We start from the raw sequence: 12,627 nt of genomic DNA on the forward strand, positions 1-12,627 counted from the left end.
GGGTAGCTCAGTCAGTTAAACCTCTGGCTCTTGGTTTCAGCTGGGGTCATAATCCCACTGTTGTTAGGATCGAGCCCCTGTGCTGGGCTCTGCGTTGACAGCATGAAGCCTGCTTAGGATTTTCTCTCTCCCTGTCTCTATGCCCCTCCTGTGTTCTCTGTGTCTCTCAAATTAAATTAATAAGCTTTAAAAAAAAAGAAAAAAGAGCTGGAAGCTTAACCAACTGAACCACCCAGGTGCCCCCTGGATGCTTTTTAAGTAAAAGTAATATAAGTACGTGGGAAACAGGTCAAACCAGTTCAACTTGGTAGTTAGTTTCCATCCTACTCCAGATGGTCAGGCCTTTTACTCAGAAGTAATCAATGTTGATAGTTTCCTAATGTTTTTCCTGGATTTTGTTCTATATGTGCACACACACACACACACACACACACACCTTTTTTCACACACAGTTCCCCTCCCCCAACCAAGAATCTTGCTGTTTTAATTTTATAGTATATTTTGGAGGATGTTCCATTTCTTCACATACAAATGTATTTCTTTTAAAGAATGGCCGCAGAGTGTTCCATTGTGTGGTTAAACAATTATTTATTTATTTAATAAGTCCCTAGCTGATGGCCATTTAGATTCCTAACGTTTTTGTTATAAATAATCCAAGAGAAAACATCTTTGTACGTATGCTTTTGCATAATGTACAACAATGTCTGTAAGATAAATTTTTAGAACTGCAAGTGCTGCATTAAAAGGTTTGCACATTTGAAATGTCAATAAATGGTACCAACCAAGGGCGCCTGGGTGGCTCAGGCTGTTGAGTGTCCGACTTCAGCTCAGGTCATGATCTCATGGTTTGTTAGTTCAAGCCCTGTGTCGGGGGCCTCTCTGCTGTCAGCGTGGAGGCCGCTTGGGATCCTCTGTTCCCCTCCCCCTCTTGTGTACACACACAACACTCTTTCTCAAAAATAAATAAACATAAAAAAATGGTACCAACTAGTCCTTCAAAGAAATCACATTAGTTTATATCCCACCAATAATATATGAGGGTGCTTGCTTCCCTACCCCTTTATGAACATGACCATCCTGGATTTAAACCCACTTTTTTTCTTTTAAAGTAGCAAAATACATATTTAAAAGAACAGGCATCATAACGATACCTTTTCTGGGAAAGAGTTGCAGTTTTATTTGGGTTTTAGCTTTCTGATAGCAGAGCTCAGCCTGTGTTCACCACTCTGAAGGGTTGGGACAGATGACAGAATAATTCCAGATCATCAGGCAAAAGGGCAGGCCAGACCCCAGGCCTGTGCCTTGCCTGATGATAGAAATGCAAACAAGCCCGGTTCTATTATAGAACACAAGGCCATTGTCGGGAAACCACAAATTGCTGACTTGCTCCTGCAAACAATCGATATTCAGAAGCTGAGTCCAGGAATTCTAAAGCTGCACCCTGCATAAAGGGCTGAGGGGAGGTGGAGAGGAACGAGGACACTCTTTTAGAAGGGAAACCAGCAACAGAGAGCCACCAAGAAGGCCCTGTGTCCCCTTCACTGCTCCCTCTAATGATCCCAGAATCAGAGGCTGCCAAAGCTGGAGTGGATTGGAATTTATCCCATCTTCACAGAGGGTGCACATGGAGGTAAAGAACCAGGGCAGTTTCAAGAAGTAAGTGTGCATTTTCAGTGAAAGAGTGCACTACAGTGGTTAGTAGGTACACCTGCGCTCAAATCCTGACTCAGTCACTTACCAGCTCTATGACCTTGGGCACAGCACTTCATCTCTCTCAGCCTCAGTTTCCTCATCTATAGAATGGACATAATAACCCTTATCTCATGAGGTCCTTGTGAGGATTTGATTGAATGATTATGTTTGTAAATAACAGCATGGTGCCTGGTTCTTTATGAGGGCCTAACAGATTATTATTATTATTGTAATTAAAAATAGCAAGAGGAGCTTAGTGGATGAAGTAAGGAAAGCTTCCTGGAGGAGAGGCCATTTGAATTAGATCTTAAAGAATTGGGAAGATTTGGCACACTGGAATGAATAAAGAGAATGAATGAAGTTCATGTGTATGTCTCTCTTACAGCTTCTTGGGCCTGACCAGGAGACATGCAGAGGCCTCACTGGTAGGCTAGCATAGAGAGGAGGGCAGAGTACAGAAGGGAAAATTCCACTGTGGAACATGTTAGTCCCCGCTTGAATGGGACCTAAGGTAGCACTGGCATGTGGGGTCCAAATTAGAGCCTGGGCTGGGCACAGTTGTCCAAGTCTCTGCAGTGGAAATGTTTTACCTCATTAAGAGCCCCTTTTGAGATGACTTGACCCCTGGGGTCTTGGGGATACTATGTATTGTACTGGGCTCATGGTACTTAATGATATCATAGGAACAACCTCTGGGGTTTCCACTAAGCTCATTGAGGTATATTTTGATCAAACTGTCTGTGTCTCAAATGCTTCATCTTCCATGACAACATGACACAGTCTTCTTCCAGTGTCCAATTGCCAACCTTTCATTGCCATGACAACTCACATCTCACGATAGGCACATTGTAAGGAACATGGAGACCAAGCTTGCTAATATTTCCCCTGCCCCAGCCCCTTTGGAGCCCCTTTGCACTTTGTCCCATGAACCGTTGGCATCTTATGCCCCTTCCTGTGAAGTTCACGAACACTGAAAATTTCCAGATGGAACCGAACTGGGCTGTACCACACATTATGGGAAGAGGGGGGTCTCCCTTTATCAGATGAACACCATGATTACATAAATCCTGAATGTAAGCTAGGGGACAGACGAGGATCAGTCTGAGGTTCCCAGTTATCTGCCTATTTAATATGTGGGAAAATGTAGGCAACAGAGGCTATAACTACCTAATGCTAAATTTACCAGGAGAGCTTGGACTTCTTAGGCAATACTTTAGCAAGCCATGTCAAAGAGCGGTTCCCCAATTCATACTGAAAATACCTCACCTGCAATGCCTATATCATAGCAGGTGGCAAAGAAACATCTTTGTTCCAGGGAACTTTTCCTTATGAAGCAGAGTTTCAACCTATGACTAGAGAGAATGGTCCAGTGGCCAGAGTATAGACAGAAGGACTGACAGAGCTAGAAGTTTTCTGGATCCAGGGAAGGAAGCTGGGGTTCAGACAAAGCCTTGGCCCCTGGCAGGAGAACTGAGCCAACCCAGGGGTAAGGGGGAATGCTGGACCTCAGAGCTCCTCGGAGGCTCACTGGACCAGGCTTGGGGCAGCAAGACCAACTTTCAGAAAGGGGTTCTTGACACACAGCTTGGCTTGGTGTACTGAAACAATCCTCTACAATCTTATATATGAGTTTGTCTTATAGGATAAGATGGAAGTATTTGTTTTGATTATGTTTGCTTACATGTGAAAAGAAACCATGGGCTGATAAGGTTGACATTTCTTTCTCTAATAGGATTGTAGAGGTCATCAGTCCTGGGCTGATAGAACACTCTGTGATTTCAGTGGCCCAGGTTCCTTCTCTATTGTGGCTTCACCATCCTCAGCATATGGCCTTCATGTCATGGTCCATGATGGCTACTCCTGCCACATGTCTGCTATTCCAGTCAGCATAAGGAAGGAAGGGACAAAGAGGGGTACATTCCCTCAATTTAGGGACATGCCTCAGAAGTAACCTACACCACTTCTCATGTCCTGTTGGCCAGATTTTAGTCATATGGCCATACCTACCTGCAAGGGAGGCTGGGAAACATGGTCTTTCTTTTGGCTGGATAAGTGCCTGGCAAAAATCCATGAGTTCTTACAGAAAGAAGTAGGGAAAAACAGATACTGAGGGACAACTAGCAGCCTCTGCTATAGTCAGTTTATCATCTTTTTTCCTAAGGAACTGCATACCTTGAAGTCATAGGGTATGGGCATATCCTTGTGGGAGGACAGGTCTCTTCTTTGAGGGAATGATGATCCTTTGTGAGAGACAATTGTGAAAGAACAATTAAGTACAAGAGAAAAAATTGGTGTGAAAGATATGCCTGAGACAGGCAAGTGAAAGACCAGCTGTCTGTCTGGGTCTCTTTCCGGGGATTGGGACTTGGAGCAGTCTACATAGGCCATATAGGACCTTTGATTGCCTCTGATGTATGTACAGAATGAAGCCTCCCGTACAGTGTTCCAAGCTGAAGAGTAGACCTGACCTGAAGGCAATCTAACTCTTGTTGTCCTTACTATTTATTTCAGTTTTGCCATCCCCTGAGCCCTAGGGCAAGTCTTAACTGCCCATGTGTGGGCATAGCCATGCCACATGGAACTATAAGAGAGGGTATCTGTCCACGTTTGAATGCAGGCTCCATCAGGGCAGGCCCCTTTTCTGTTATGTAAAGGTTGCACGATGGTGAAAGGCATGAGCTTTCATGGATTGCTTCTACTACATTTAACCTCTGCTGCTTCCCTCCTTTGACACCCTCTAGCAGCCCTTCTCTGTGGCAATGACTTAGACGCAGGGTATGTCTCTGGCTTAGCACCATATTCCCAATGCCAGATGCGTAGGAAACACCCAGTGATTGAATTGAACAAACCTATCATACAGAATCCTTCATAGTCTGGTTCCAGGGTACATTTTAGTCTATTCCTTTAGCCTAGGGTCTAGCTAGTCTCTAGCCTCAACTGTCTGCATAGAATAATAGCAGTATTGATAATTATTGTGCATTGCTGGGGCACCTGAGTGGCTCAGTTGGTTAAGTGTCCGACTTCGGCTCAGGTCATGATTTCGCAGTCCGTGAGTTCGAGCCCCGCATCGGGCTCTGTGCTGACAGCTTGGAGCCTGGAGCCTGCTTCGGATTCTGTGTCTCCTTCTCTCTCTGCCCCTCCCCCACGTGCTCTTTCTCTCTATCTCTCTCTCAAAAGTAGATAAACATTAAAAAAAAGAATTAAGATTCTTGTGCATTGAGCGTGTAACAGGCGCTAGGTGTTGTTCTAAGTGTCTATGTGCATTGACTCCTCTGATCCTTACAGAACTCGATCACATGAGTAGAATTATTCTTCCCAGTTGTCTGATTAGGAAATTAGGCTCAGGGAGGTGAAACACTTTGCTGAAGGTCACATAGCCAGCAAGTGGTAGAGCCAGGACTTGAAGTCAGGTAGTGTGCCTAGACCCTCAACCATTCCTATCCCCCACCCGCCTCCCCATCTAGTGCCTCTGTTTCAGAAGTGGCCTTGCTCTTTCTGGTCACTGAGCCTGGGCTCTGCTGGAGTGCCTTTCCCCAATTTCTAGCTCTAGCAAACTCTACCTGCCCTTTAAAGTCCAGCCCAGATATTGTTTCTCTAACCTCACCTGTGTCTCCAGTCAGGGAGGGAGGCCGCCCCTCTTTCCTCTTTGTTCCCTTTACTATTTGCTCCCGGCCCTGCACTGGAAGCTCTCCTGAAACAGTGACCCCCAAATCACGCCTTGGTATCCCCAGCTCTCAGCATGGTGCCTATATGTGGAAGGTCCTTTGTTTGTGTTTGTTGAATGAGTAGCTGACTCCACTATTTCACATACAAGGAAACAAGTCCAAAGAGGCTGAGGGACTTGTCTGCATCACAAAACAAGTGAGAGAAAAAGGCCAGACCCCAGGACTCCTGACTCCCAGCCCTGCTCTCTCTAATACACAACCACCTTGTCTGTGCATGAAAAGTTTGGAAAAGCCTTCTTCCTGCATGCTTGAGCCTTTCTTAATTCTGTCTTACATCTCACCCCAAAGAGGACCTCTTTGAGAGTGCTGGTGGGAGAGTGAGTTTTGGCAAGTCTTGTCTGGGAGTCATGAGGAAACGGAGAAAAATAGACAAACAATCCTGGGTTGTATTTTGCTGACCCAGTCCTCAAAAACAGCAGAACAAAACACTCAAAACTCAAGCTGGGGCCTCTGGCCAGCAGGGTACCAGATCAACTCGGATGGAATTCACTAAATGGATCTTCCTCCCTTTTCTTAAAATGGTGGGGCCTGTAGAGAGGAAATGTTTTCTAGTTTGTTTGGATTTTCTTTAAGGCAAAGCAAAAAATATTGAAAATTTCACAAGGCCCTAGAATCTTCCAAATGTAAACAAGCTCTGCTCTAGCTCACTGCCCCATCCTGCCCCATCTCACTGCCAAATTTGAGTCTACTATATCCCTGGATGTGAAGCTCTCCCCACCCTCTCTAGTCAGAAAAGGCTGGAGAAAGAGCTGATCACCATTAATAATAGTTGGAAAAATCAGAGAAATTGTTAAGTAAACATTAAAATTCTTTTATTAACTTTCAACTCCAGTCTTTTGTATAAATATGGTAACATGACAGTGGTGAGAGCACAGGCTTTTGAAACAGCAGATCAGGGTAGCAATCCTGGTTCTACCCATTCTCAGCTGTGTGACTTTGAGTAGGTTAGTCACCCTCTCTGAGCCTCAGTTTTGTTATCTGTAAAACTGGTTAAAGTACCTATTGCCTAGGTTGTTGTGAGAACTGAATGAGATAATGTAAGTACAATGCCCAGCATTGTGCCTGGTACCTAATGAATGCTTAATCAATATTAGCTATTATTATTATTTGCACATGATGTCCTTTTTGGCTAAATACCCTTCCTTGTCTGCCTAAGAAGCTTCTACTCACCCTCTAATACCCATCACAAGGATGTCTCCCTTGGTGAATCATCCTCTGTTTCCTCTCCAGTATGGTCCCTGGTTCTCTCAGTTCCCCCTTCAGCCCCTCGTCTTTGCCTTTCTAACAGAGCAGGAATCTCACTGGATGGAAATCATTTGTTTCCCTGCCTGTCTTCCCCAATGGGTAATGTCAGCCAGGAGAACAGGCTCAGGTCTGGGCCCCCAGGCCTTAGGAAATGACATCTCCATCCTTAGATTAGAAACATGAGGAGGTTGGGGACAGGGGAGGCTTGCGGGGCTGGGGACTGCACAACTCCAAGGTGCAGTAGTCACGCTGTATTCTATTCTTCTGTGTGAATAGGGCCCCTGGAGTCATGTGACATGGTGGCTCTGGGCCTCTGCATCAGACAGACTTGGTCTCAAATCTTAGCTCTGCCATTTTCTGGCTTCATTCCCTTAGGCCATTTAATCAATGTGGGTCTCACTGTCTTCACTTGTAAATGGGTGTTATGCTAGTGACCTCTCAGATTGTTGTTAAGATTAAATGAGATCGTATAGGTAACACTCCCAATGGTGCCTGGCCGGTGGTAGTTGTTACCTGGCCCTGGGTTTTTAATGACAGGATACATGCCAGAGTTGAGCATCAGACTGTGTTTGCATTATGGTGTGATTCCAAGGCCGTGTGAAGAGGCTCTGGAAGATAAGAACCCTGGGAACAAGGATGTGTGTGTGTGTGTGTGTGTGTGTGTGTGTGTGTGTGTGTGTTTTCTGTTCTCAACCCCACCATTGTGGTCCATCTTTTCTTCTCTGCCCCAAGCCCATCCCAGTGTTACTGACCACACTCAGCTGGAGGAATCCCAGACAGAGGGGCTGCTGGGAGCCCACCCGGGCTGGACAGGCTGCCTGTGGGGCTGAGAAGCAGCAGCAGCCTTGGGGAGTGGCACTGCTCTGGGCCGGAGCCATGGTGGAGGTGGTGGTTCAGAGCGTGGGTGGTGGGGCCAACTGCCTACAAATCTCCCTTTGGCCTCTTCCTGGCTGTTTTACTTCTCTGTGCCTCAGCTCCCTCACTGCACTAGTCAGCCAGGGCGGCTCTGAAAAACAACCACAGACCGGGTGGCTAAAACAAAAGAAATATATTTCCTCAGTTCTGGAGGTCAGAAGTCCAAAATCAAGGTGTTGGCAAGGGTTGTCTTCTTCTGAGGCCAACCGCCCCTTGGCTTGCAGGTGGCTTCTCCTTGTGTCTTCACTAGGTTTTCCTTCCTGTCTGTGTCCAAATTTCTTATTTTATTTATTTATTCATTTATTTGAGAGGGGCAGAGAAGAGGGAGAGAGAAGCTTAAGCAGGCTCCATGCCCAGTGCAGAGTCTAACACAGGGGCTCGATATCATGACCATGAGATTATGACCTGAGCCGAAATCAAGAGTTGGACACTTAACCAACTGGGCCACCGAGGCACTCCCAAATTTCTGCTTCTTATAAAGACACCAGTCATACTGGATTAGGGTCCAACCTAATGACCTCATTTAACTTAATTTCCTCTTTAGGCCCTTGGCTATTGAACTAAATGTCATTTAATTAAGTGGCCAGGTTGAGGGGAGAACCCAGTCTGAATCCTCCTTCAGGATTATTTCTACTCAACTGTGAGGCCAAGAACAGAACTGGGTTTCCAAGTGCCAGGACTCTGGTCCAGGCCTTTCCACCAGCGTTCTAGGTGACCTTGGGCAAATCCCTTCCCTGTCCTGGCCTGAAAGCGTCCTTGGCAAAATGCATCAAGGTGAAGTTCAGCTCTACCAGCTAGCAGACTCTTCTAGCCAGCGCTGGATAGACTCTTTAAAGACTCTCTAATACAGTTACATTGTTAGGTGTTGGGGGTTACAACTTCAACATATGAATTTTGGGGGAGACAATTGATCCCATAATACTCACCTATAAAACAGAGACAGTAAATTGTTCCTACCTCACATGGCTCTGGTGAGGATTAAAAATATTCATGACAATAAAGTACTTAGAATGTTGCTGGCTCATAAGTGTTAGCCCTTATTGTTGTCAGTGGATTTCTTGGCATCAAATGAGGGCCTATGCTGGGCACTGGGGAGGGAGGTGGGGAGGGGCAGGTCCAGCCCACAGGAAGCTGACCCAGGCTTGTCACACTGACCAGCTTTGTGGCCCAGTCCATTTTCCCCATTGGAAAGTGCCAGGGGCAGAACTCAGAGGGAAGTGAGCCTCCAAATAGCCCAGGGGAAGGAACAGCATACAGATCTGCAGTGACACGGGTAAGGCAATGAAGTTCACTTATTCATTCAACAAACATGAACCGAGAATCTCCCCTTGGAGGCAGTGTGCTCAAGGCCGAGGCTACAGAAGTGTAAGAGGCAGTCCTTGCATTAGGACAGTTCTGTCCAGTGTGGAGAGCAAGGAGTACAGAGAGGAAGCAAAGAAGAGGTAATCAGGCACATTCCACACATTTTCCCACTTAGTCCTTATAATCGCTCCATCAGGTAGGTAATGCAGGTATTTTTATCCCCACTTGCTAGATGAAGTCATTGAGACAGAGAGCTCAGATGCTTGCCAATGTCACACAGCAGAGCCAAGGTTTAGACTGGTCTGCTTGACTGAAGGCCAGTTCTCTTTCCTCTTTGCCTTTCATGGTCAGTTATGTTTCCTTCTAGCACAACACTCTTAGATTATACGCCAAAAAATAGACAATGGATGTCATGTTCTAATAGTCCTCTCAGCAGCCCTTCTCTCTGCTCAGGAATGATGATGGGTGCTCATCTTGTCTAACATGCCTCCTCTTCTAAGGAGGAAGGGGAGTGAGCCTCACCCTCACAAAAGCTTTCTGACTTTACTCAGGGGAGTGCCAGTGGTGTGACATGTGGTTTTAGCCCCAGCAACACTTGCTAGAGTCCATCATTTCCCACTGGAAATGCAAAAATTCCAGGACTGCTCCATCACCGAGTATCCGTTAACAGGACTAAAGGCTGGGAGAAGACATGCAGGGCCAGTCCCTGAAGCCTTATCAAGGGACTTCTGGTCTCTGCTCACATAGTTCCATAGAACATTTTTCTACCCAGCGCTGGCTAGAAGAGTCTGCTAGCTGGTAGAGCTGATCTTCACCTTGATGCATTTTGCCAAGGACGCTTTCAGGCCAGGACAGGGAAGGGATTTGCCCAAGGTCACCTAGAACGCTGGTGGAAAGGCCTGGACCAGAGTCCTGGCACTTGGAAACCCAGTTCTGTTCTTGGCCTCACAGTTGAGTAGAAATAATCCTGAAGGAGGATTCAGACCGGGTTCTCTCCTCAACTTGGCCACTTAATGTAAATTAAATGACATTTAGTTCAATAGCCAAGGGCCTAATATGTGCCAGGCATGTACTTACATGCAGTGTGGCCACAGGAAAGTAATTTTCTCTCTCTGCACTTCAGTTTCCTTATCTCTGAAAAAAGCCCCTCCTATGCTCCTTCTCTCAGAGCTGCTGTTGTGGGGATTAAATGAGAAAAAGGAAGCAAAGTGCTTTGTAAACTGTAAAGTGATGTGTACCTTGAGGAGTTGTTGCTAAGCCTGGACATCCCATTTGAGATCCCACTTATGTGGTCTGCCTGGAGTAGACTTCCACCTGAGCACTGCCCACAATACTGGAATCTGTTTACATGTTCCAGTGGAGAAATGTTTGGGTTCAGCTTTGATTTCCCAGAGTCGAGCTCTGGGGTTAGAATGTGGCAGGTACTTCACAGAATAAATGAATAAACAGAACATGTGATGATCCAATTCTCAGGTCCATGGAGATGCCAACCAGAAGGACACTGGAAAACCAGAGGAGGAGGGGCTCAGTGGGAGGGCGGTGGAGGGTGAGAATGGTGTCTGCATAGACAGGAGGGTTTGGGTCACTGGAGAGGAGAGGGTGGGACACTCCAAGCAGTGGGAGTGGCTTGGGCAAAGGTCAGCAGATGGAAATCCATGTGGATTATGTAGGGGACACTGAGAAAGTGGGCAAGTAAGATCGCGGTAAAAGATGAGGACAGAAAGTGATGATGAGGACGATAATAATAATGGTAATAGTAATAGGTAATATAAGTATGGCACTTACTATACTCCAGGCACTGCTCAAAAAGCTATGGATGTATTCCTCATCAAACTCTTGCAACAACTCTATGAGGTGGGTATTATTACCTCTACTTTACAGACAAGGAAATGGAGAGGTTAAAAGTAACTTGCCTGCCTGAGGTTACATATCCATTATGTGGCAAAGCCAGGATTTGATTTCAGGCAGTCTCACTCCAGAATCTATGCTCTTTAATGTAGGTTGAAGTCTGTCTGTAAAAGGTTATGAACTTTGGGATTTTTCTTATACTATAGGAAAAGTTTGAGCAAGAGTTTGGAGCAAGAAGGAGTTTGAGCAAGAGAGGACATCATGATAGCAGAGGTCCCGAGCACCTTATGTGTGCTGGGTGCTGGTGATACAAAGAGCAAGACAGAGCTTCTGCCCTCATAGGCACTCAGTTCTTGTGTCAGAGCAGGCTCACTCTGGCTCTCCAGAGCCCATTGTGTGCCTCTTTTTCCTGATGATCAGTGATACCACTTCAGTAACTTGATATCCACTACAATGAGAGTGTTTGCACCATTGAAACTGGCCAATGCTACAAATCAGGGCTTTTCTCTGAGAGCTGGTTGTTACATATTTAGCAACACAACTGCTGACTGTGAATAGCTGCAATATGATGGTAAAAGTCCTCACCAGATATAGGGTGGTACAAAGAGGGGGTGGGACTAACCCTGCTTGAGGAGCCAAGGAGGCAAGGCTTATGCAGAGTGTTGAAGGATGGGCAGATGTTTGTTATGAAGACAGAGCAATAAAGCACAACTCAGGCACAGGTGAGGAGAGGCATGGCATACACATTCTAGAGTTCTATGAAAGGACAGTATGGATGTGAAGGAGCTTGGGAACCTATAAGGTTCATAAACCTACAAGGTTCATAAACACAAAAGGGTGTTTATGAAGCAAATCCAGTATCTGATTTATAAGTGAGATAACTGGGGTCATGTCACAACCCATTAACCTTTGTCTTTAGCTGGCAGGATCTCTAGAGGATTTCCAATGTGACTCAATTGGGCCTTTACCTAAAACCTCAGTAAGAGGGAACCTAGGCTTAGGGGAGAGACTTGGCATGAGAATGGACTAGAACACTCTAGGGCTGCCAGCGAAATGAGAAATGTTGACAAAAGCTTTGAGATGCCTTGTATATTGGGGTTGGAGGGCCAGGGAAGTTGGCGGGAAATAAGACCAGGCTAAGTGAGGGTCAGACACGTCTGGCTGGCCATGCACTTCCGGCCCAGAAATCAAAGCCAGACAGTGGCGCCACAGAGCTTGTTTTGTTATCTTTTGTGTCGAGTGGGGTTCTGGGTGCTGTGGGTTGCTCAGTGAACCTCTGGCTTACATAGGCCTTTTCTCCCCCTCGGTCCCTATGCCCCAGACCGGGGTGAACATGGCATCAGACTGTCTCCATGGTTTTCTGCTTGGTGCCACGCTGTCCTGAAGGTTCTAAAGGAGACTGAGGTCACTGGGCTCATGGAGCTGCCAGAGCCAGGACCCCACAGGACCTGGAAAAAAGCCCGGCCCCTCCCTTTGATGGGCTGGTTATCAGGTTGTTTTGCTCTGCAAGAGGATCATGGGGCCTCATTTCCCTGCCAACCACCCCCATCAGCCCAAGGCCATCCCTGGCCCCCCTCCCCCCACGTACAGACTCAGGTGGTCAGTGAAGAGACCACAGGAAAGGGATGGGCTGGCTGTGTAGATACATGAGCTGAGAAATCTAAGGCTGACCTTGACCAAGCCTCCAATCACAGTAGCATGTTTTAAGAATGATTTGTAAAAGAAAGCTGGACACTTGGGGTGAACAAAGGGGCAGTTACAAAAGTGCTATGTTTTAGGCCACACATCTGTTTACAAAGCAGAGTGACCGCAATCCTGGCCTGAGGCTGTTTTGGGCACATATGGGGGAGGGAGGGGAACCATGGCCACCTCTGTACAGGGAGCTCCAGCCTCGAGGCAG

Source organism: Panthera onca, chromosome D1, assembly GCF_046562875.1.
Source record: "Panthera onca isolate mPanOnc1 chromosome D1, mPanOnc1 haplotype 2, whole genome shotgun sequence".
NCBI classification, from domain to species: Eukaryota; Metazoa; Chordata; class Mammalia; order Carnivora; family Felidae; genus Panthera; species Panthera onca.